The sequence below is a fragment of the Mobula hypostoma genome, chromosome 20, assembly GCF_963921235.1.
Source record: "Mobula hypostoma chromosome 20, sMobHyp1.1, whole genome shotgun sequence".
NCBI lineage: Eukaryota > Metazoa > Chordata > Chondrichthyes > Myliobatiformes > Myliobatidae > Mobula > Mobula hypostoma.
Genome location: NC_086116.1, coordinates 24,994,973 through 25,019,718, shown reverse-complemented (window position 1 = coordinate 25,019,718; position 24,746 = coordinate 24,994,973). Strand labels below are relative to the sequence as shown.

General features: G+C 40.6%; 1 protein-coding gene across 4 annotated transcripts in view; it reads left to right on the top strand.

Moving 5' to 3' along the window:
- celsr1a (cadherin EGF LAG seven-pass G-type receptor 1a) overlaps positions 1-24,746 on the top strand; it is a 369,401-nt gene that overhangs the window by 129,288 nt on the left and 215,367 nt on the right. The gene's annotated exons all lie outside the window — the stretch shown is intronic.

Genomic DNA, 24,746 nt, shown 5'->3' with positions numbered 1-24,746 from the left:
AGTTTTTGTATTATTATGTATTGCATTCTACTGCCACTGCAAAGTCAACAAATTTCATGACATATGCCGGAGATATTAAACCTGATTCTGATTATTTTGGTGGCAATGGTTATAATATAAATTATTTGTCTATAATTAAATAACCTTTCAGTAAAACACTTTAGGAAAGATCAATATAATGAACTTGAGTCACCAGGGTGTACAAGTTGGCAGAAATGAGTTACCATCCATGCTGTTGCCATCAAATAACTATAACATAAATACATCTAATTACAAAGGTCAAAGGCAGACAGAGAAAATTTGCTTTAAATTCAGCTTCACCTTAAGGAGCATTGCCAGCAAAGGCAAGAGAGCTGTAAGGCTCCTTCCTCTGCCAGTGGGAGGAATTATAAACACAAGAGATATTGCAGGTGCTGGAAATCCAGAGCAACACATGGGAATTAACTCGCTTTGAGTTTACTTACACAATTGCTGTAGATAGCCAATGAGGTTTACCCAGAGGTGTGATTATTTATTATAGAAAACTTTTCCACAATAGGTCTAAACAGTTTCTGGATAAAAAATCGAAAGCTTCACGGCAATTTAGGTAATTTAGTTGTTCATGGTCTTGTTTATGCAGGGCGATGTACATAAATGAGCAAAAACAGTGTGAGCTAGAAGGTCACAGAAACAGTTGTGACAGAGGAGCGAGACATTGCAGAAAAAGTGGCCGCTAACTGCTGGCCTCTCCTAGTGAGTGAAGGAGCAAATGAGTTTGCTCAACGTTCCCGTCTGTGGCTCGGTTTTTGCAGCTCGGAGGCGGAATGGGAGTGAGGAGCGAGAAAACACACAGAAGGGCCCCATTTTCCACCCAGCCTGTAACCCCACAGCAGCTAGAGAATCCATCCAACCAGCAACGTTCCCTCTTAATTTCTAATGACCAGTGTGCGCAAAAATCTCGTACCGTGCAATTTTTTTGTCCAGTGACAACAACATGTGTGCACTGAATTTTATATATAGAGGTATTCATTTTAACAGCTAGTAAAACATTGTCAATAAGAGCTTTAATCTCCTCTGGGTTTGATCACTTTCACTCTCGTTCATCTGCACTCGACAGAACATATGTGGGTAATGAAGGATTTTTCTCACTGAAGCTTTTGCACATGTGATTTGCTTGCTAAAAGACTCTTTAAAAAGTCAAGTTCCAAAATATCACTCTATTTCTTCCCACTTGCAAATTCTCCAGCAATTTTTGTATCATGTCAATACACACAGGTATGACCAGTTTCTGTATTGTACATTAATATTTCTCATAGCTGCATGTTCCTGACCTCATGAGCTTTCAGTGTAGCTGTTTCTACTATTTCATTAAGCAGTTTTGCTTTAAATGAACTAGCAGTTTTTTTTGCGCTTCACGCCCTTTGTTTCTGTGGAATTCGACATAGAGAATCAATAATTTCTTCAACAAAAACAGTATAAATAAGTTAGTTCTAAAATCTGCAGGCAGATCGCCACAATCTTTATATTGTCAACACCGTCCGCGTCAGAAACCAGAAAAGGAAATGTGATTGTGTATGATCATGAAATATACTTAACATGCCAACGAGGTAGAGGGTGGCAACCTTTTGTGTGCAGTTTAAATTCGATTGTGCGCTAGTATCAAAAGGATTGTGTACATGCACACCTTAGAGGGAACGTTCCCATCCGCCTCCCAAATACTCAATCATATGAGCACATGTGTACACAAGTTGAGTATTCTTGGCCTGAAGACAAGCTACCTGAGGCAGTGATTTGTGTTAAATTTGCACTAGTCCTGGTTTGTACACCAACCGATCAGCTAGTCATTCCATTCAGAACAATAAATTGTTCATTGAAGCTTTGATCATTGTGTCAAAAGAAATGCTGATGTTGTGCCAGACAAATACAATTTATTCATTAAATGGGCAAGCTCCTAAACCACTTCATTGTGTATGTTGTTTGTCAGCTCTTAGAGAAACAGGAGCCAAATTAATCCTATAAACTCTTCCACTGTAAGTGTTAGACTTTGGTAGACATAGTGGAATTTTAAATGTGGATCTGATGATGAAAGCCCAAAGTACAAACACATTGTTTGCCTTACATTCAGTATCATCTTTAGGATCTGTGACATTCAAGCAAAATGAGACACAACTCACTGACCTTCCAGTGGAAGGATTTAGCTAATTTTGCCCTCTCTTAGTTCCCCAATGAGTGTGAAATTGTTTGCTCCTCCAGCAAATAGTTTAAATATTGATGAATTAGCCAACACGTGTCATTTAATATTTCCTCATTTCCACCTAATCATGTTTTCTGCAGTTTAAAACTTGCTATGGGTGCTATTTCCCCCCAATTCTGAGGAAATGTTACTGACCTGAAATGGTCCTGTTTCACGATGTCACCTGACCTCTCTGAAGAAACGTCTATCATTTTCTACAATAAACTGTTTTTTCTTGCATCATTGTTGATGAAGATAAGTTTGTATGTTTCAAAGAAACAGAGTCAGGTCTAATATCACTGGCATATGTCATGAAATTTGTTGTTATCTGGCAGCAATACATTGCAATGCATAATAATAAAAATAGTGAATAGAAGTATATATAACTTCTCCTTGATGAGAAGAGGGCATGTCCTGGGTGATGAGGGTCCTTAATGATGGATACTGCCTTTTTGAGGCATCGCTCTGTAAAGATGTCATAGATGCTGGGGAGGTTAGTGCCCATGATGGAGCTGACTAAGTGTACAATGTTCCATAGCTTATTTCAATTCTGTGCAGTGCCCTCCGTTTCCCCCTTTCCCCATACCAGACTGGAGTGACTTCCTTAGATTGTGCTTGGGCCAATTTTATTAGGTTGAACTATAGCTATTAAAATATTATTTCTAATAAAACAAGAGTGCCACACTCATTCAGAAAATCTGTCAGAATAGAGTGCAGTTTAATAGTGCAACAAAATAATTAGTTAACTTAATGATTAAATACTCGAGGGCTTCCAAAATAAACAATATTTCCTTTCACTACATAGAAAGCAAAGAGGCAATTACCTAGTCCAACCTATACAGCTAACATGCTTGATTTAACCATTCGATACAATATAATTTCCTCACTTTATCATCCCTAATTATACCAAATGTCATTGAAATTAGATTAATTTATAATCTTCAATGTATGTCAGCTGTTTTAATATTAGAAGTAAAACCTGTTCTATTGCTTATTTAAGACTAAAGTACTTTGAGAAAAATTGCAATTGATTTGTAGTTCTTTATCTACAAGTGGCCTTTGGAGCTGACTTGACTTCAGGAGGAGGACACCAGATCTCTATTAGCAGGTCCTTATCAGAGGATCTGAGCTGAAGAGGGTCAGCAACTTTAAATTCCTCAGTGCTATTATTTTGGAGGACCTGTCCTGGGTCCAGCATGTAAGCAAAATTATGAAGAAAGCACAGCAGTGCCTCTACTTCCTTATCAGTTTGTGAAGATTTGGCATGACATCTAAAACCTTGACAAACTTCTATAGATGTGTAGTGGATAGTATATTGGCTGGTGCATCACAGCCTGGTGCGGAAACGCCAATTGCCCTTGAATGGGAAGTCCTACAAAAAGTAGTGGATATTGCCCAGGCCATCACAGGTAAAGCCCTCCCCACCATTGAGCAAATCTACAAGGACTGCTGTTCCAGGAAAGCAGCATTCATCATCAGGGGTCGCCACCACCCAGATTGCACTCTCTTCTCGCTTCTGCCGCCAGGATGGAGGTACAGGAGCCTCAGGACTCACACCACCAGGTTCAGGGACAGTTATTACCCCTCAACCATCAGGCTCTTCAACCAGACCTCAGACTCAATGTCAACAAGACAAAGGAATTGATTACGGACTTCAAGAAGTGAAATGGGGAGATCATACACCAGTCCTCACCGAGGAATCGGCAGTGGAAAGGCTGAGCAATTTCAGGTTCCTGGATATCAACAGCTTAGAGGATCCATCCTGTGCCCAACATTCTGATGCAATTGCAACAAAGGCACGATAGCGGCTATACTTAATTAAGAGTTTAAGAAAATTTTGTATGTCAGCAAAGACTCTAGTAAATTTCTAGGGATGATATTTCTTTATGGAGAGCATTCTGACTGGTTGCATCGCCACCTGGTATGGAGGTACCAACGCGCAGGATTGTAAAAATCTTCAGAGGATTGTAAACTCAACTAGCTCCATCACAGGCACAATCCTCTTCACCTTCAAAGGCATCTTCAAGAGGTGATGCCTCAAGAAGGTAATATCCATCACTTAGGACCCGCACCTTCCAGGACATGCCATCTTCTCATTACTACTGTCACTGAGGAGGCAGATGAGCCTGAAGACCCAAACTCAATGTTTGAAGAATAGCTTTGCATCAGACTACTCAACAGTCCATGAAGGCAATATCACGATTCCTCTTTTGCACTAATAATTTATTTTTATTGTACTTATTTTTTATGCCTGCAAGGTACTGCCACCACAAAACAACAGATTTCATGACTTGTATCTCACGACGGTGAATCTGATTCTGATTCTGATCTAACCACTTTTCAGTCTTTGGCAGTGTTCTGCCCAGGCACCAATTACAGCTGGACTGGCGTCTGAGTGATACCATTACCTACAGAGGTCTCAGTATTCAAGTAAGTAGTTGTGGCGTCTGCTGTAGGTGTTAGTGCATTTATGCTCTTAGGCTTGGCATAGTGTATCTGAAAAGTTCAAAGTAAATGGTACTGCCAAAGTACATACATGTTATCATATGCTACCTTGAGATTTCTTGAAGCACTTACAGGGAAAAAGGAAATAAAATAGAATTTTGCAAAGCACCTTCACATAAGTAAGCAAAGACTGACAAACACCAATGTGCAAAAGAAGGCAAACCATGCAAATCGAAATATAACTGAGAGCACGAGTTGTAGAGTATCCCTGAAAGTGAGACTGTAGATTGTAGAATCACTGCACAGTGGTAATAAGTGAAGTTATGCTGGTTTAGGAGCCTGTCAGTTGCAGGGTAATCACTGTTCCTGAACCTGTTTTTGGGAACCTGTTTTGGGGGGGGGGGCTGCAAGGCTTCTGTACCTTCTACCCAATGTTAGTAATGAGAAGAAGGCATGACCTAAGCGGTGGGGTTTTTTACTGATGTATTCTCTTTGACTTGGTCTTTCAAAACAGGGCAAATCCTTTTCGATTTTCTAAAATGCAGTGTCCTTCTATTTCAAATTTTGGAAGAATTGACCTACAATTTTTTAAAATTTCGAGATACGGAGCCAAATGGCCCCTTCAGGCTAGCCGCTAGCAACCTACCAGTTTAACCCTAGCCTAATCACAGGACAATTTTCAATGACCAATTAACCTACTAACCGGTACATCTTTGGGTTATGGGAGGAAACTGGAGCACCCGGAGGAAATCCATGCATTCCATGGGGAGCATGTACAAACTCTTTACAGAGGATGTTGAGATTGAACTCTGAACTCTGACCCCCCCCCAAGCTGTAATAGGGTCACACTAACGGCTATGCTACCGTGGCGCCCTTTTGTTTTGTGTGTCATCATTCCTTATTCTCGATTGAAATGTTTTTATGCAGGGGCAGCTTCGCCATATTTGAATTTTATTTTAAGGTTTTATTGCATAGCCTATGACTGTGGGGGTTACTGTAGGGCCAGATGAGCAAATGTCTTCAGAGAAGGGATAGAGGCCTTGTTAACATATGCTAAGTTTCTTCACATTGCAAGATTCTGCAGATGCTGGAAATCTAGAGAAACACACACAAAATGCTGGAGGAACTCAGCAGGTCAGGCTGCATCTATGGAAATGAATAAACAGTCGGCGTTTCGGGCTGAAGCCCTTCAACCAGGACAGAGAAGGAAGGGTGAAGATACCAGAACAAAAAAGCTTGGGGGAGGGGGGAAGAAGGACAATCTAGAAGGTGATGGGCAAAGCCGGGTAGGTGGGGGAGAGAGTGGTGCATGAAGTAAGAAGCTGGGAGATGGAAAAGACAAAGGGCTGGAGAAGAAGGAATCTGATAGGAGAGGAGAGTGGAGCATGGGACAAAGGGAAGGATGAGGGGCACCAGGGTGAGGTGATAGGCAAGGGAGGAGAAGAGGTAAGAGGCTGGGAGGGAATAGAAGAAAATGGAAGGCGAGGGGAAAAGGTTATGGGAAGGAAGAATTGATTTATATTTCTATTTGTTCAGGATTCCAGTAGCACAGGTTCTATATCAGAACTTGGCTGACAGCAGCACTCCCATTTTAAGGATTGCAGGAGTTCAGAAGGACACATTAAAGGCTTTCTGAGAAAGAAAGCTGATTACCGAAGTGTAATCTAAAATGGGTGTTTGGATGACTTTGGCTTGATGCCAATTGAAATTTGATCATATGCGCATGATTGCTTCGTTCGGAGTGGATAGGTCTGTACAGAAATGTTGTCTCTGCTCAGTAAAAATTTAACAAACTGAACAGTCCCTCAACCAAAGTTTTCAAATTTTATTCCTGTTTATTAAATTGATTTAATTTCTGAAGTATTGGTTTGGGTCTATGAATTCTGGCATGGATAGAACGAGCTGGACATATTTTCTTGGCTTTAAATATGCCTCCGTTATAGATTAAAGTTAATTTTAAGCATTCCATCTTCAAGAGTCACTGCATGCATTCCTCATTGTAATAACCCCTTGCGGTGTAATGCTATGGGTGTGTTACAGTGTCACATGGAATGAAGACAGTACCTCCTCCTCCCCAAATGCTCGACCATCAGCCTTCTCAGGGCAAGTAATACAAAGAAAAACATGGGTATTATTCTTCTGCCCAACCCATGATTTTTCCCTGTAAGTGCAGTGAGTTTATGATGTAAAATGATATTCATTGCTGCTTAGAAACTATCCAGTTAGCTCTGGTATTCTGCGGTAAAATACCAGAACAGCTTGAGATTTGGCCAAGGGACAAGTAAACTGAGGACTCAAGGGACAATGGGCAATGGTGAGGAAGAAAGGAGAAAGACGAGGGAGGTGTGAGAGAGTGAAGACAATGAAGAAAGTAGTGAGAAGAAGTATTAGGCCACCTGTGGTAGTGGGGTAAAAAGCAAGAGAAAAAGTTAAGCGGTTTAGTTTTGACGATTAGTTTCGCTGCTCACATAAGCAGGTTTTAATGGGCGTTCTGCTCTCCAGATTTTAATGGGAGTTCTGTTCTCCAGGTTTCAACATATGCACGTTTGATTTAAAATAGCTTGGTTTGTGGTCATTCCTTCTTCTTGCTGCCTGTGTTACCTACTACAGTGCATGTTACAGAATGAAAATTGGAGCTGAAGTTGTCTGGGTATCGACAAGTCCCTTCTAGAATTCTACAGGATTTTGGTGGTATACTCATGGAATCTCTTTTTTATATCTCTGAGCAGATTCACAGATTTGAAAGGTACCGATTGACAGCTCTTGAATTATTTGTTGCTGTTTCTGTTATCTCTCTGAGCCTTTGATCAAAATTCCTCAAGCATGACACCAAAAGACTGGAACTTTTGGTGAAGCCCTGACTCTCTGTGCTGCAGTCTAGTTTTATAACACATTGGTAAAGTCTGGAACTGTTGGTGGGAGAAATATTTTTTCTCACTCCTCCAGATTCTCCTGTCATCAGTACCACCTGTGCTAACATTAAGAAGATATATTTAGTTGAGCTCATCACTACCTGGAATGTTGGCCGTTATATTGTTTTAGAATAGAGGTATTTGACATGTGGAATACGAACAAAGGTATAGATAAGATCCATGAGGGTAGTTTACTTTCCAAGCAGATTATATTTTGTAATGAATGCACCCTGTGATGAGATCATTCTGAGAAGTGTAGACAGTGACCGCACATTACTGCATTGAACAGTTCCATTCAGGATGACTGCCCCACAGCAGCGTGCTGTCGGCAGGTTCTAGGGTTCCGCCAATGCGCCCTGCGGCATGGAGTATGGAACCTGTTGCTGGTCAGATGCCAGCGCACTGCCGTGCAGCTACGGTGGGCACTGAGCCCAGAGCCGTTCCGCTGAGCTGAGGGACCAGGTGTGTTTCTCATCCGGCCCCTCAGTTTGACACCAGCTGCAGCTGCTCCTTCTGGCAAGGCCCCATTCTGACCTTCGATGGCCCACGTAAGTTATGTACTTGGTGGGGGGGGAGGGTGTTAATTTTTATTATTTAATTCTGCTAATAATTAACGGTGGGTTTGTGTATTTTTATTGTGCTATTTTGCTATTTTTTAATTATTTGAAATTATTCCAACTATGTCTAAGTGCCATTGGTCACCTGAGACATTTAGAAACAGGAAAAGGTGTTTTGACAGCTCGAGGTCAAGTGCGCTTGTGGGCATCCCGCAAACTGGAGCAAGGTGCATCATATTCTGGCCCACAGTCTGATACATAGAACGTGTAATAACAGCCAACTGTATAATTTGGGTACAGCACTGATAATGTTCTTACGCCTTGTTAATGAGAAAATTTTGCTTGCTGTTTTCTCTCTTCCTGGCACAACTAATCCTTGACCTAAATAGCTAGCAAGTGACTATGCAAGGGTTCTGCCATTCCTGTAATCTGCTGAGGCAGTCTCTTAGGGTTAAAGATGAATTTCTTCCACTCCATTCCTGAGGAGCAGAAGCTGCCTATGTGTGGTTTTCTTCATTGTACACATCATTCACCGTGTGGTCTCTTTCCCCCTTCCAATCCATCTCAATTCCCTGCTCTTGTCATTTTAGATTGAATTAAGTTCGTGGCCTAAGGTAGAAGGAGTCCATTTTAGAAAACTTAGCACATTTATTTTTTGCTATATTTACACACTTAGTCCAGTGGTCATGGAGCATACGGATCCCTTCTTTGTAGAAGTTGGCATCTTGGACCTCCAGAAGTGGTCCACAGCAGGGATGATTGATAAGTGACCTAAATTAGAAGGAGATGAGGAGAAACTTCAAACTTTCTGCATTTTCACTCGAAGAGTTGAACTGCACGTGCATGTAACGAGAGCTGTATAACTCATCCTTCTACCTTCGGCCACGAACTTATCAATCACCCCTGTTGTGGACCACCTGAAGGTCCAAGACACTCTCGTTACATGCACGTGCAGTTCAACTCTTTGAGTGATAATGCAGAAAGTTTGAAGTTAATAACTCATCTCCTTCTATCCTAGGCCACGAACTTATCAATCACCCCTGCTGTGGACCACTTCTGCAAAGAAGTGATCCGTGTGCCCCACGACCGCTGGACTAAGTGTGTACATGTAGGAGGGGATTATGTTGAAGAATAAATGTGCTAGGTTTTCTAAAATTGACCCCTTCTACCTTAGGCCATGAACTTATCAATCAGCCCTCATATTCCTTCCTGCCCCACCCCCATTCCGTCCTGTGAGTACCCTGCCCTCAACTACCACTGGCTCACACACTACAGCATTACTCCATGTTTGCTGATCATCCTCTTTGCCCCTGCATTCCTTGCACCCCACCCCAAGAAAGGCAGCAACTACACTGAGGGAAAGAAAAGTAAGCTCACATGGGTGATAACTGGATGAACATCCTTTCTACCTGGTACATAATTTTCTTTTATAAATTGTGTGCACATTCAGAATATTTGCTTAACTTAATCCAGCATACTCTAAATGCAATGGCTCAAAAGGGGGAATAAAGTTGAACTGGATTGTGTGCAACAACTTGTCATAATAGAAATTGTGTAAACTCAATAAAATTTAAACTGCAACCAACAAACAAGTGCGGGTGTGGGCATGAAATCAGTTTCTTTGAATCCCAATAACATGAATTTGCTTAACAAACTAAGAGGTCATGGTATTACAGGAAAGATCCTAGCACGGTTAGAAGATTAGTTGACTGATAGGAAGCAAAAAGTGGGAATAAAAGGGGGCTTACTTTGGGGGCTACCGGTGACTAGTGGAATTCCACAGGGGTCAGTATTGGGGTCACTTTTTTTTTCAGTGATTTGGATGACAGAATTAATGGCTTTGTGGCCAAGTCTGCAAACAATATGAAGATAGGTGGAGGGGCAGATGGTGTTGAGGAAGCAGGAAAGTGTGCATAATGACAGATTGGGAGAATGGGCAAAGAAGTGGCAGACGGGATATAGTGTAGGGAAGTGTACAGTAATGCACTATGGTAGAAGGAATAAGGGCATAGACTGTTTTCTAAACGGGGGAAATAAATTCAAAAATCCAAGGTGGAAAGCGTCTTGGGAGTCCTTGTGTAGGACTCCCTAAAAGTTAACTTACAGATGAGTAGTTAACATTGGGATCTTTATAACCACACTAAACCTTGTATTACCAGATTCATGTTAGGTAATTATACTTTGCTTTAAGGCTCAAATTTGCGGATTACATTGTGTTTGTTTTCAGGCAGTCCATTAATATAGTAAAATGTCTCAAAAGTGTTATCAAACACGATTTGATATCAAGACACAGAACAGCACAGTAGAACAGCATTTGGAACTGTTCTGCTCCAGTGGTCTGGAATCAGTCCTGACCTAGGGTGCTGTCCTCCTTTAGGATCCCACGTGACCGGGTTAAATTCCTGCCACTACCTGTAAGGAGTTTGTATGTTCTCCTCGTGACTGCGTGGGTTTCCTCCAGGTGCTCCGGTTTCAACAGTCCAAAGATGTACTGGTTAGTAAGTTAATTGGCCATTGTAAATTGTCCTATGATTAGGATAGGATTAAATTGGGGAATTGCTGGGTGGTGTGGCTCGAAGGGCTGGAAAGGCCTATCCTATGCTGTATCTCAATAAACAAATAATACCTTGTGGTGCTGTGTATTGCTGTTTCTGAGTGGGTATTTTGACAGTACTGTTATACTTGCTAGAGAAGATAACTGTTCATACATTTCGATGCATGTACTGTAGTGGTCACCAACCTTTTTAAGCCCAAGATCCCCTACCTCGACTTCAGTGAAAGGCAAGATCTACCTACTAAATCATTTAGAGAGAAAACAGCACAGACTGTACTTCCAATTTGAGGCCTTTTATTTGGGCGAATTGTATTTGAATTACACGAAATACTTTTGTCAAACTTTCAAATTAATTCAAACAAGAAAACACTGTAACAAGCATATCAAACAGGCCATAGCTGTCTTTCTTTACGAATATTACAATACTTCACACCTTTAATTCTAAGATTCATTATTTAATTTTATTTCAATATGAAAAATAAATGAATAAAAATTGACTGTTGCACTCAGTGTGATGACTGGGGCTGAATACTTTCTGCTAGTTCCCTGAAATTTGGCTCATAACTACAGACAGCCAGTCTGAGACAGTCTGTGAGGTGTAGGGTTGCCAACTGTCCCGTATTCCCCCTGCTAAGGTAGAACGTTCCTATGCAACCTTTCATGCCAAAATGCTTTACGCCGAAGAAGCAATTACCATTAATTTATATGGAAAACAATTTTGAGCGTTCCCAGACCCAAAAAATAACCTACCAAATCATACCAAATAGCACATAAAACCTAAAATAACACTAATATATAGTAAAAGCAGGAATGATATGATAAATACACAGCCTATATAAAGTAGAACTAATGAAAATTAAACCAAAACCGATTGGTGGGGTAAAGAAAAGAAATCGGCACATACATCCATGTGCACACAGGTGCCCGTGCAAGGCTTCATGGTCATGGTAGTCTTTCTCGGGGTAAACACAAGTGTCCCGGGATTTGACTGCTACTTTTGTCCATTATTTGGGAGTGAGAAAGTTGGCAACCCTAGAGAGGTGTCTGTCAGTAAGTCAACTCCTCTACTTTGATTTAATAATTTTCATCTGTGAAAATGCAATTTCACATAGATAAGTTGACCCAAAGTAGGCACTGACTTCTAGTGGTATAAAACCAATGAGTACACCGCGCATTGCTCGGCCCCATCAGTAGTAATTGCCACCAGTTTATGAATGGGGATGTCATTTTCACTGACATTTTTAAAAACTCATTGTAAATATCCTCACCTCTCATTCTTTCCTTTAATTGCAAAAGAGTGAGGAAGTCCTCCTTTGTTGTAAAATCCTGGAAAGCCATTCTGACAAATACAACAAGCTGAGCTGTTTGCATTACATCCAGGGATTCATTGAATTGTAGTGAAAAATATCCACATCCTCTGACAGTGACTCTACCCTCCTTGTCACTGTTGCAGGGCCAAGAGGTATATTATGTATTGCGGTTGTGATGCTGTTTTTGTTTTTAAAGTCATTAAAAACAGTCTGCAGTAATGACCATTGCTTCCTTGAATAAATCGCCATCTGTAAAAGGCTACTTGTGTTTTGTCAAAATGATGCTTCAATAGCAGCCTTATTTTGAGCAGCATGTTTTGTGAAAGACGATTGCTGGGCCTTCAACCCCGATTTCAGCTCAACTTTCCAGGCACGAATTGTGCTCTTTGGGGGGTAGGTGTCTTTAAATTTCTGGTGGTTGGTGTTGTGGTGCCGCTCCAGATTCCCTCTTTTAGTCAGTGCTTGTGTTTGGTGGCACAACATACATGCACACTTGTCTTTCACCAAGGTAAATAGAAATTCCTCTTCCCATTCTGGATGGAATTTGTATGTTTTCGCCTTCTTTCATGGAGCCTCCGCTATGCTATCAGGATATCACGAGCGATTGCCGATTGCGTTGCCTCTGATCTGGGCCGACATTTACGAGCCGGGCTGCACCTAATTAATTAGCTTGTTTATTTCGGCTTTATTCTTAAAGATGTGCTGGGTGCGTTCCAACTACTGCTGCACCACTGCATGCTTCGCGGCCCGGAGGTTGGGGACCACTGCCATATATTGATGTTTGCGACAGTCAGTACTCTTATCCCTGATCTGATTGGTCACTTTGATGCAGCACAGGCTATGATGAAAATACGGTGCATGGCGGGGGAACTACATACATGCGCACTGGGCAGAAAGAACGGAACTAAACCCCCGCAACCTGGAAACAATCTCTCTTTACAAACAGCTTTTTAGCGAAAATATTGCTATATTACCATTATCCTAATTAGTATTACTTACTTTTATAATGCTCACATTACAACAGTATTTGTGTATTTATTTTTGATCTTTCTTCGGGATCTACTGGGAAAGTCTGAAAAATCGACCGGTCGATTGTGATCAATGGGTTGGCGACCCCTAATGTACTGTATCATTCACTTAAAATAACTAATCTTAATTCCTTCTAATAACTACTAACAGCCACTATAGGACATTCAGTTAATTTTTTGAAGCCTTTCATGTCTGTTTCTAAAGATGCCCAACAATAATGAAGTTCACCGCAGCCTTAAATATAGTTCATGGCAGCTTATGATTTTAATCTAGTGAGTGATATCTCTCCTCTTCCTCCCCCCTCTTCTCCCCCCGCTCCTCCCTCACCTCTTCTTCCCCCCCCACACACAAGATCTGTTGGCAGTCCTGTGTTCAAAGGTAGACGTAACTCTAGTTATGCTGATGGTTGATCCAAAGTTACACTGACTGCTGGAACAATGATTGTGTGGTGAGTGTGCATTCCCTTGATCAACATTCCATAACCATCTCCACCACTGAAGAATGTACTTTGGCGGGCAGAGTCCAGAATTTAAGGATATTTAAGGAAAGTGTTAGAATCTGCTGAAGCATGTACTTTTGTTGGCTTACTGCAGTGTCTCCTCTGAAGCACACTGCTTATTGGGCTTATCAACTGTTACCTGCGATTGCATCTGTGTTTTAACCCATATTAACATCCAGCTGATGGTGGAGTTATTTTTCAATTGTTTGTGGAATTTGCCAGTTTAGGTGGGCGTAAAATGACAAGAAAAATTGTGGGTTAAGGATGGACAAAACATAAAGGAGATTTAGAGGAGCCTTCTAGTTCAAGTTCGAAGGTCTATAACAGGGGTTTCCAACCTGGATTCCACAGATCCCTTAGTTAATGGTAAGACGCCATGGCATAAAAGGTTGGGAGCCCCTGGTCGAGAACTTTGTGCAGCTTTGGAAAACCGCAGGCTTTTTCATATGTGCATTTTTAGAGTCCAAGATCTGAGTTTTCTACAATATATACAATGAACATTTGACCAAATAGACCTTGCAATACATTTTCACAAGACAGAAGTCCTCTATCAATTTGCCACACACTGCATTACGCCACCTCCTCTTTTCCCTAATAGCAATGGTTTGATATACCTCAGAAAATGTGAACCACTGCCTTCTCACAGAAGCCATGTTTCAGCAAAGATAGATTTGTATGATGAAATTCACCATCACTTTTAGTATGCCTTCAGGCATCTAGGTAGAATTTAAAGGACTAGAGCTTCAAACTTGTATGAAATTTATGTCCTAGGAGGAAGAGTGATCTCCTTCTGAGCCATCTAGCAGCTACAGAAGAACAGTGCACTAAATATGTAGCACTGCTGCGTCTCCATATGTTCCTCTCAATCCCCCAGTGGAATAAGTTAGTCAATATAACGGTCCTTCCCAGGCATATATTCCCAGTATCAAGGCCCTGGTGGGCAAGCTAGTTCATTCCCGAGCTCAGCACTAGACTTCTGAAATGCTGAGCTTCATCACAATGTTGGAATACCAGGTGAACAGTTTAATGATGTTGTCAAGTCTCCATGAAAATGTGTAACAATCCTGCCAAGCTTTGGGAATCCTGGATCCATAAATGCTCGAAGTGCAGAAAAATCATTTGGGATGGCCCAGGGAAACTCAACTTCTTTGCCAGCTAGACCTTGGATTCCTCTAGCCTCCCAGTGTACTTTCCCACCTCCACTTTCCATTGTTGTAATATCAGATAATAAGAAGCATTCTGTTGGACATAATTAAAAACCTCTGGGAACAAGACCTATAGATTTCAATTGATGAGGATACTTGGAATGAAATTTTTAAACTTGTTCACACCTTTTCATTATGTGCGCGTCACTCTTTTTTACAATTTAAAGTGGTTCATAGAGCCTACATGACTAAAGACAAGCTCTCTCGTTTTTACTCAGATTTTTCTCCATACTGTAATAGGTGTAATGTAGAAGAGGCCTCTCTAATTCATATGTTTTGGTCCTGCCTGCGGCTTGATAAATTTTGGAAAGAAGTATTTCAAACTTTCTCGGAGCTTTTTAAAGTAAACTTTAAACCCAACCCTGATTGCCTTGTTTGGCATTGTTGGAGGAAATGATTTTACTCTTAAGCCAAATGATTTGCATATTTTGGCTTTTATTTCTCTTTGAGCCAGAAGAGTTTTGTTGCTCAAATGGAAAGGTGCCACTCCACCTACTCATGCCCATTGGTTGATTGATGTTATGTCATGTTTAAATCTAGAGAAGATTAGGTGTTCTATTTCTATACCTAGACAAGATTTTTTCACATTATGGGGACCTTTTTGGAACTACTTTCACAATCTTCGACTTGTTCGCCGATGATGATGGCTATTGTATGTTTGAATTTATGACTATATGTCCAGGATTTTTTTTCTTTTCTTTTAACCAAACAGCTGTTTTTTTTTCTCTTTTTTTGTTATGGGGTTTTGATTTTGCTATAGATTTGGATAAAATATACCTTTTCAATATTATGGTTAATTTACTATACATAGATATGGGGCATTTCAAACTTGTTTTTGTTTCCATAATATCATAATGTATTTTGTATTTGTCTTTGCAAGTAATTAATAAAAAAATATTGAAAAAGAAAGCAGCAGCACTCTCCAGCAACTGGAAGAGTGCGGTTTAAGTTTGACTCTTTAAAAGACTGTTTTCTGAGGTTTGCTCTGCTGGATCAGATGCTGGCAGCTATGATATCCTGTGATAACTCAGTCAAATGGCAAGTGGTGAAACTGATCTAGTGCATTGCTACCCAGGGAAACCTGATCCCTCCATTCTGGGAACCAAACCTTGTAATTGAAGATTGTGGCTGTTAAAGCACTTTTAATGATGCCATTAGCATGAAATACAGCATTGTTTTAACACCATTAGAAATTAATGGAGCACTTTCTACATTTCTTAAGAGCACAAAGTTTAGTTTGTAGACATCTACCATAAGTGGATGATTAATGTCTTATCATGCACCTGCTGAACTCTACATAAGTAACTCTTGCAGATTTGTCAGTCACTGTTCTAACTTGAAGTGAACGAGGGCCTCAAATTCACTTTGATTTGTTCTGCAAATGCTTGAGAGTGTAGCAACTTGAAGCTGGAATTTCACTTCTTAACTGTGCTGTCAACAACATGCCAAAAGATTTTCATTTGTCATCAGCTGCCCGTTTACTTGTGGGACTTCAACTAAAACCATGATAATTTCTGTCAAAGTCAAGGCCAGAAAACTGTAAGCTAGCTCACCACTGTATCTTGAGGGAAGTTGGCATGATGCAGTCTGGTCTCAGTAGAATTGCAAAGAGAGACTTTATTTAACACAAAGAGCCTGATGTAACTTGGTCATATATCTTTGAAGTTACCTCTGAACTAATGTTTATTTGGTGATCTTGAAGCAAATTACTTTGGGAAGAGATTTCCTCTGTTGTTGTGAGATAATCAATTTGTGATTTCAAACAAGTGCTGAATAGCACAAATCTCCTCCATTCTGCCCCAAGCAACCAAGATGTAACAGCAAAACTAATTCAAGATCAATAGAAAACAATTGCCACTAGCCTGCGACCGCTACAGAATTGTTGTACTTTTGAGATGCACCCTCAGCTCCAATGAAATGATTGTTCCAAAGATTTGAATCCTTCATTAGCAAATTAGCAAACATACAATCTTGATGCAATATTTAAGTGGTCAGCAAAGATATGACCTCCGCCTATGTTAAGCTACAAACTGCCAAGAAATAAACAAGAAGACATAACTTATTCCCTTCGCATTTACCATGCCCCCCCCCGATGTGACTAGTTACCATAATGAACACATAACATAGATACAAAGCAAGTAAAGAACAGACACGTGGCTCCTATACAAGATCATAAAATACATAGCGAAAAAACCAAACTGCTAAAAAATTTCAATGCACCAGGCAGAATCTGTAGAATGAAATGGACTTCATGATAAAGAGGACATGCTAGTATAAAGAGAGGGGGATAGGGAAAGAGGTGGCAAGCAGGAGATGCACCCAGGTGAGAAATCTGATTGTCAGATGAAGCCAGGTGAGGAGGGATGGGTAGAAATAGTGACAGAGACTGGAAGGTGATCGGTGGAGGCAGAGGACTTCAGATGATGGAATCTGATAGGAAAGGATGGTGAAGTAGAATCAAATCTGAGAGGTGGGGTTGTGCATATTGGGAACAGTGGGTGTGGGTGGGGATCCATTAGAATGGGTTGTGTGGGTGATTGGCAGGTGGATGGAAAAGAGACTGGGCCATAGAATGCTGGGGGATCTTGTGTGTATGTGGGAAGAACTGGTTACATCACTCACTCAGCTCCAACATGGGCACTAGCCTTCCCAGCATCCAGGACACCTTCAAGGAGCAATGCCTCAAAAAGGTGGCATCTTGTCATTAACCCCATCACCCTGGACATCCTCTTTTCATTGCCACCATTAGGGAGGAGGTACAGGAGCCTGAAAGCATACACTCAGCGTTTCAAGAATAGATTCTTCCTGTCCTGACATTGAACACTTATTTTTTTTCCATTTTTTAAACTACGTATTTAATTTAACATTATATAAGGAGAAGGAAACGATGGCGCGACGCAGCTTGCAGCGGTCACTCCGGTGAATGATATCTGTCAAGTAGGGTGCCATGCACAATCCTGATTTGATGGAGACGGACGTGAGAGCACGGAGGAATATCTGGTGAAACTTCTGAAATGCCTGTTTCGCTGCCGCTGCTACTGTGTGATCCAGAATCTCCAGAGGGGAAGGCCCCGAGTCCTCGGCTTTGCTTGTTGCTCGGAGGCCGGGGCGGGGTCGAAGCGCTCAACAGAGATGGTGCTCGGTGCTGGGTGTTGGAGGGCTGGTCGGAGGCTTGAAGTTTTCGGATGGACTCAGAGGCGGCTGCGGTCGGGTGCTTCCAATGCATCGGCAAGTTTGCGGTGCTTTGAGGCAGGGAGAGTTTCTCCCTTCTACCGTATGCGTGAGATGATGGGGCTATCGGGACTTGAGACTTTTTTTTTACCGTGCCCATGGTCTGCTCTTTATCAAATTACAGTATTGCTTTGCACTGTTGTAATTATATGTTATAATTATGTGATTTTGTCAGTTTTAGTCTTGGTTTGTCTTGTGCTTCTGTGATACCTTTCTGGAGGAACAATGTATCATTTTTTAATGCATGCATTTCTAAATGACAATAAACGAGGACTGTGTCCTCATAATCTAATCCAATCTAATATGTACATTTATTGTAATTTAGAATTATTATGTATTGCAATGTAACACTGATACATAACAACAAATTTCACAACATATGCCTGTAATGTTAAAACTGATTCTGAGAGAGAAAGGGACAGAGGGGAAGCAGATTACTGAAAGCTGGAATTTGCAGATTTTTGCAGTGATAACATTTTCTTACTGGTGGTCCACAGCTGAATGTTTTAATTATCTAAATTTGTTCCATGAACTTGTTGTTGGATGGAAGTTCATCTATTATCAAATTTGTCTGATTCCATCCCTGGAAAATTCCTATATGTGATAGGTACTATAGAATTGCAACTTGTCACCAAGTTTCAGTAACTAAATCTAACATACGTATCTGAAGACTTTACAAGTAAATACTGTAATTTTTTTTAAAGTCTGCTAGAGTAGTAATTATTCTTGGTGTAGAACACAGGCTTTCAATATATTCTGCTTCGAGGAACCTAACCCAAACAAAAAAGAACTTGAGACCTGCTGTATGGCTGATTCATTCAACCTTTGGTAACATCTCATGGAAGAGCAACCAGATTTTGTTTTTTTTCTTACATCCATGGAATTCAATAAATAGGAATTAATTGGTTTGCCCGGTAGTGCAGGGTTCACCAAGTTTGTTACAAGTCCCTGTTTATGTAGCTTCAAGTCCCATTAAAAATGCAGGGATATAAATTGAACATGTTCTTTTTTTATGACAACACTAAAATATTTTTAATATCTTTGAACACTGTATTTCTTCCCTGAGAACCCGACAAGCTTTCTGTCCTATTATTACATAATTAACTAGAATGAGTGGCATGAATATATTTGTAGTTTTACTGGTGAGCTGTCCTGACGACTGATGTCTATTTTATTTATGACTCACTCGTTTTCACAAAGTCTCTTAGTGTAGATTAGGAAAATTGAAACTTAAGGTGACATACAATGAAATTTGTTGGTTTGGGGTGAAAGGGTGTGGTGTGATTCTTTAGAAGCTGCAACTTTATTACTTACTTAACAAAATAAACCTTTTTCATTCTGTTGGACATGTTAGAACTTTGGCCCACATTCATAATGCTGTCTTGTGTTGGAATACCTCACAATGAAAACAAATGTTATAGTAAGGTTCAATGGAAAGTGTCAGCAGCATGCACAGTGTTATACCTGAAACTGCGAATAAATAAGATAAATTAATCAGTTTTAGACATCGTTTAGAAACTGCAAGTTCCATGATGAACACGAGAAATTCTGCAGATGCTGGAAATCAAGAGCAACACATATAAAATGCTGGAGGAACTCAGCAGGTTAGGCAGCATTTACAGAAACGAATAAACTGTCGGCACTTCAAGTGAGTCCTGAAGAAGGGTCTTGGCTTGAAACGTCAACAGTTTATAAATTTCCATAGAAGTTGTCTGATCTTCCGAGTTCCTCCAGCGGTTCGTGTGATTTGTTTTCAAGTTCCATTGTGTTCCGTGGTCACTCTACCAGTGAATTAGACTGTTAAAACATTTTACTTTGCAAAGTCAAATACTCTCAATTGCAAAGACAGTACTTCCACATGAATCTCAAACCCTGATTATTTTTGTGACTGTGAATGATGTCACCGGAGAGACACGGATGCTGGCGGATATAGAAGTCTATTTAGCAAAGCAAGCAGCAAGCATCATATTTGAGACGCTCTTGGAAAAGGAGGCCTACCTGACTCAATATTACATGACATTTTATATGCTAAAGATCAAGGGACAATTCTATAGTTACCATGTATCTACAATACTTCCTTTGAATTACCAATAATTTTCAAACACATTCATCATCACACCCACACTCCAGACACCCAAAATGGAGTTTAATTCTCACTAACTCTGGGCCACATTTATGCATATGCAAGTATCTGCGTCAAATGTAGTGTTTCGTTGTTTGCAAGCAACCCCAAAATGCAGCTCCAGGAAGACCATTGTTCAGAGCTGCATTTTAAATTAAATCTACAATCCATGTTCAGGTCTGATGATTGGCTACTGTTGAAATTAGTATTTACTATATACCATAACTTCAGAATATCTATCAGCTTCTGCTTCTTTCCCTCTCCCTCCCCCACCCTGTTATTCTGGCTTCTGTCCTCTTTCTTTCTATTCCTGACGAAGTATCTCGGTTAAAATCGTCAGCTGCTCCTTTCCCTCCATCAACATTGCCTGACCTACTGAGTTCCTCCAGCATTTTGTGTGCATTTCTCCAGATTTCCAGCATCTGTAGCCTCTGAAATCTGGATTCCTTTTCATAATGAGTGCCATGTTAAGTCACAGCAGTGGGAGCTCTTGAAAGCAGTGACTATTGGGATAATAATGATTCCGTAAAAATTAACTAATTAGTGTGGAATCAGGATTGATCCACGTTCTATGTTTTCTTACTTTTGCCATGATTTTGGATCTTTCCCCCATAAACGTGGTGCTGGAGTCTTGGGTCTTGGACAAAGTTTAATCAACGCGGTTTGTGGATTGGACTCTGTAGTTCATGTTATGATATGTTTCTGGTTTCTGGGTGCTCCTTTTTTTGTCACTATTTTGTGTGATTTCGATCAGGGCAGACTGGCTCTGTGGCCTGTAGTCAATGAACGACAGCGCTAATAATAATTACTTTAATAATAAATGTACTTTGGAACTTTGTATCTTTGAACTATTTTTGAAGGTTCTTCTTTAGTTTCCTCCTAATTCTGTTTTCCATTTTTATCCTACCGTTGCTTATTCTGATTGCCGATGTACTTCTGTGATCATTTTCCTTTTTTGGTTCAGATTTTGCTAATGTTTTGTTCATGTCCTTATCCAGTTACCTCACTCTCCTTCCCTCCCTCTCTTTTTTTCCGGTGCTATCCCCATCATGTCCTAATTCAGAAGCCTATTTTTTTTTTTCCAAACACCAAGGTCAACAAGACAGTCTCTACAGAATGAACAGCTGAGCATTCTTGCATGACAGTTGGGATAAAGGGTCAGAATACTGATTCAACAAATGACATATTTTCTCTCAAGGATGCTGAACAGGTGTCCTGGTCCATGTTCTGTTTAAGTTCTCAAGGATATGTCACAGACTAGTTTAAGCCCCAGGAGGTGCACTCTGCACTTGGTTATTCACTGCTCTGCACTCTTGGGAAGAGTACATCTCATTCAAAACAGACTGCAGTTCAAAAGCAACTATTGTGTGTTATTTAAAAACGCAAACACGAGGAAATCTGCAGATGCTGGAAATTCAAGCAACGCACATCAAAGTTGCTGATGAACGCAGCAGGCCAGGCAGCATCTCTAGGAAGAGGTACAGTCGACGTTTCGGGCCAAGACCCTTGAACCCAAGACCCAGGACCGATGAAGGGTCACGGCCGGAAATGGCGACTGTACCTCTTCCTAGAGATGCTGCCTGGCCTGCTGCGTTCACCAGCAACTTTGATGTGTGTTGTGTGTTATGTTACGTACAGGCTTCAGAGCCAATACGTCTCTCCAAGTAATTATTCTTAATCTTAGCATTTTGCAGTGACATCCTGCAGACAATTCACAAAACTGCTTCTTTTCCTTCTTTAAAAAAGTACCTCTACTACTAATCAGTGTGCGATTGGAGCCTATCATTTGCATTTTGATAATATGCTTTTGGGCCGACTGAGCGACCCAGCTCTGTTGCTGCACCTCCAAAGGAATTCAGTGAGGTTGAGAACGGAACGTGCGGCCTGATGGTGGAGCGTGAAGCCATGATCGGCCCCCGTTTTTGACCAACTCACCAATTAAAGTATTGACCAAATTTGAAATCAGTATGGACGAGAACAGGGGGCAAGTGGGTGTTCAGAGACATCCACCTGCATTTACCTGTCTTCCTCTCCCTCTCGCTCACTGCTGCCTGAGGAAGGTGCAGGAGTCTTGCGTCTTTGATCAGAGAGGTTTGTGGATTGGACCCATTTAGAGGACTCAGCAGTTCATGTTGTATGAGTTTTTGGTTACAGGTTACTCCTTTTTTTCATTAATATTTAGTGCAATTTTGATTAGGGCAGACTGGCTTTGCAGCCTGCAGTCAACAAACCACCCTGCGCTAAATTGAACTAAACTGAACATTCCTAGACTGTTTCAAGGACTCTGCAGTTTGATGTTTTATATTCTGTGTGTCATTATCTCATTTTTTTGCAGTTTGATTTTTCTTTTACACATTGGGGGCTTGATGTTTTCTTTGAATAAGTTCCACGGTTTTTCTTTGTTTTGTGGCTGTCTGCGAGAAGACGAATGTCAGGATTGTATACTGTATACATACTTTGATAATAAATGTACATTGAATCTTTGGTATATAAAACAAATGAGCTTAACAAATGCAAACATTATGTCTTTTCTGCTGATCCTCCTCTTCCCCCCCCCCAACTTTTTATTCTGCCATTTTCCTGCTCCCTTCTCAGCCGAAACATCAATTGTTTATTCATTTCCATAGATGCTGCCTGACCTGCTGAGTTCCTCCAGCATTTTGTGTTTGTCGCTTTGAATTTCCAGCATCTGCAGGAGTGTCTCATACTTAATTTGATAGTTTATTTAAATAGTTTTGTTTATTTTCATCTAGTTTTTGCACTTCCATTCAATCTTGCTTTCAGATTTTCATTAATTGAAGCCATTTTAAGATCGAATATCAATGGATTCCAGGGTGACGATAACTTTACAGATAAACATTTATGGAGCTGTGGAGATGAGGGCTGGAGGCTTGGAGTTGGAATTTAGATAAACTTTGTCAACCAACAGTTTCTATTGGGGCTTTCAGACATGTTTCTTCATGAGCTGTGGTGGATTATCTGAAGCATTTGGTCTGTTGAAGGATTTGCATTTGTTCATTATTTGTGCCTGTCATATATGTCAGTCTCGTTTCAGCAAAAACATTTCAAGCAGTTTCAGGTGGGTTTAGATGATTCTTTTACGTACTTATTCACAAACTAATAAATTTCAAAATGAGAATCATATTATAGATCTACAGATAAGGTAAAAGGTATCTCTTGTTACAGTGATTCCTGAGAGGCATTTATGGCCATTTATTGAACCAACTCATTAATTTCACAATTGTCTTATTCCTTCAGTATAAGACTGGGCTGATCCAACTCTTTAATAATTTACATTGTGCTCTTTAATTTTCACTCCCTCAATCATCTTGTTGACCAGAGAACCCAATGCCCAGGAATTTTTTTTTACTGTAGTGACAGTGTGAGGGAGCAGAAGCCCATCCATAAAGCCAACAAACAGCCGATGGTTAATGTGGTTTTCAGGAATAGCACAAGACTTATTGTGATATTCCTCGGAGTTGATTCAGACGGGAGGAATATTGCAGCTGCAACTCTCTCGCAGTATGGCCTGGTGAGCCTTACTGGGCACCAGAAGAGTACATCAGTCTTTTCATTTAATGCTCAAAATCCCTCAGTGCTTAGTGTAATCAATTGCTCTGTACTTGAGATGTTAGACATCCAGCTTGTGAGTTCCAAGTTCATTTGATTAGTAATACCTTTCTCCAAGAGGTTCCATCAACCTGCATTATTAATAACAGGAAATATCCTTGCTATTTGATAGCTCACACGTCGCACACTTAAGCATATTAAATTGTTGCTGTCATCTACCTTCTTGTCCCGATAGCCTGTCTATTTCTTCCCATGGCCAATTTGTTCTGATTATCATAAACACAAAATACTCTGCAGGTGCTGGGGTCAAAGCGCAACACTCACAACACGCTGGAGGAACTGAGCAGGTCGGGCAGCATCCGTGGAAACGATCAGTCAACGTTTCGGGCCGGAACCCTTTGCCAGGACTGAAGAGGGAAGGGGCAGAGGCCCAATAAAGAAGATGGGGGGAGGGTGGCAGCTGCCTGACCTGCTGAGTTCCTTCAGTGTGTTGTGAGTGTTGTTCTGATTATCAATTCTTTGGTTGTAGTTTATTTCTACCCATATTCCATATCCAAAGATGTTAACCTTAGGTTGGGTTTGAATCTAGATAGCTATTCAAAGTTCAAAGTAAATTTTGAACTATGCGACACAGCATAGTGGTTAGCAAAACACTTTACAGTACGGGCGACCCGGGTTCAATACCCACCACTGCCTGTGAAGAGTTTGTACATACTTCCCGTGATCACATGGATTTCTACCAGGTGCTCCGATTTCCTCCCACTATCGAAAGACGCACCAGTTGGTAGGTTAATTATAAATTGACCCATGATTAGGCTAGGGTTAAATCAGTGGGTTGTTGTGCAGTGTGGGTCAAAGGTCTGGAAGGGCCTACTCCAAGCTGTATGTCAATCAATAAACTTTATTATCAAAGTACGTATATGTCACCATATACTACCCTGAGATTCATTTTCTTGTGAGCATACTCAATAAATCTTATAAAATAATAACCATAATGGAATCAATGAACAACCACACAACTTGGGTGTTGAACCAGCATGTAGAAGACAACAAACTGTCCAGGCACAAAAAGAAAGAAATAATAATAATAATAATAAATA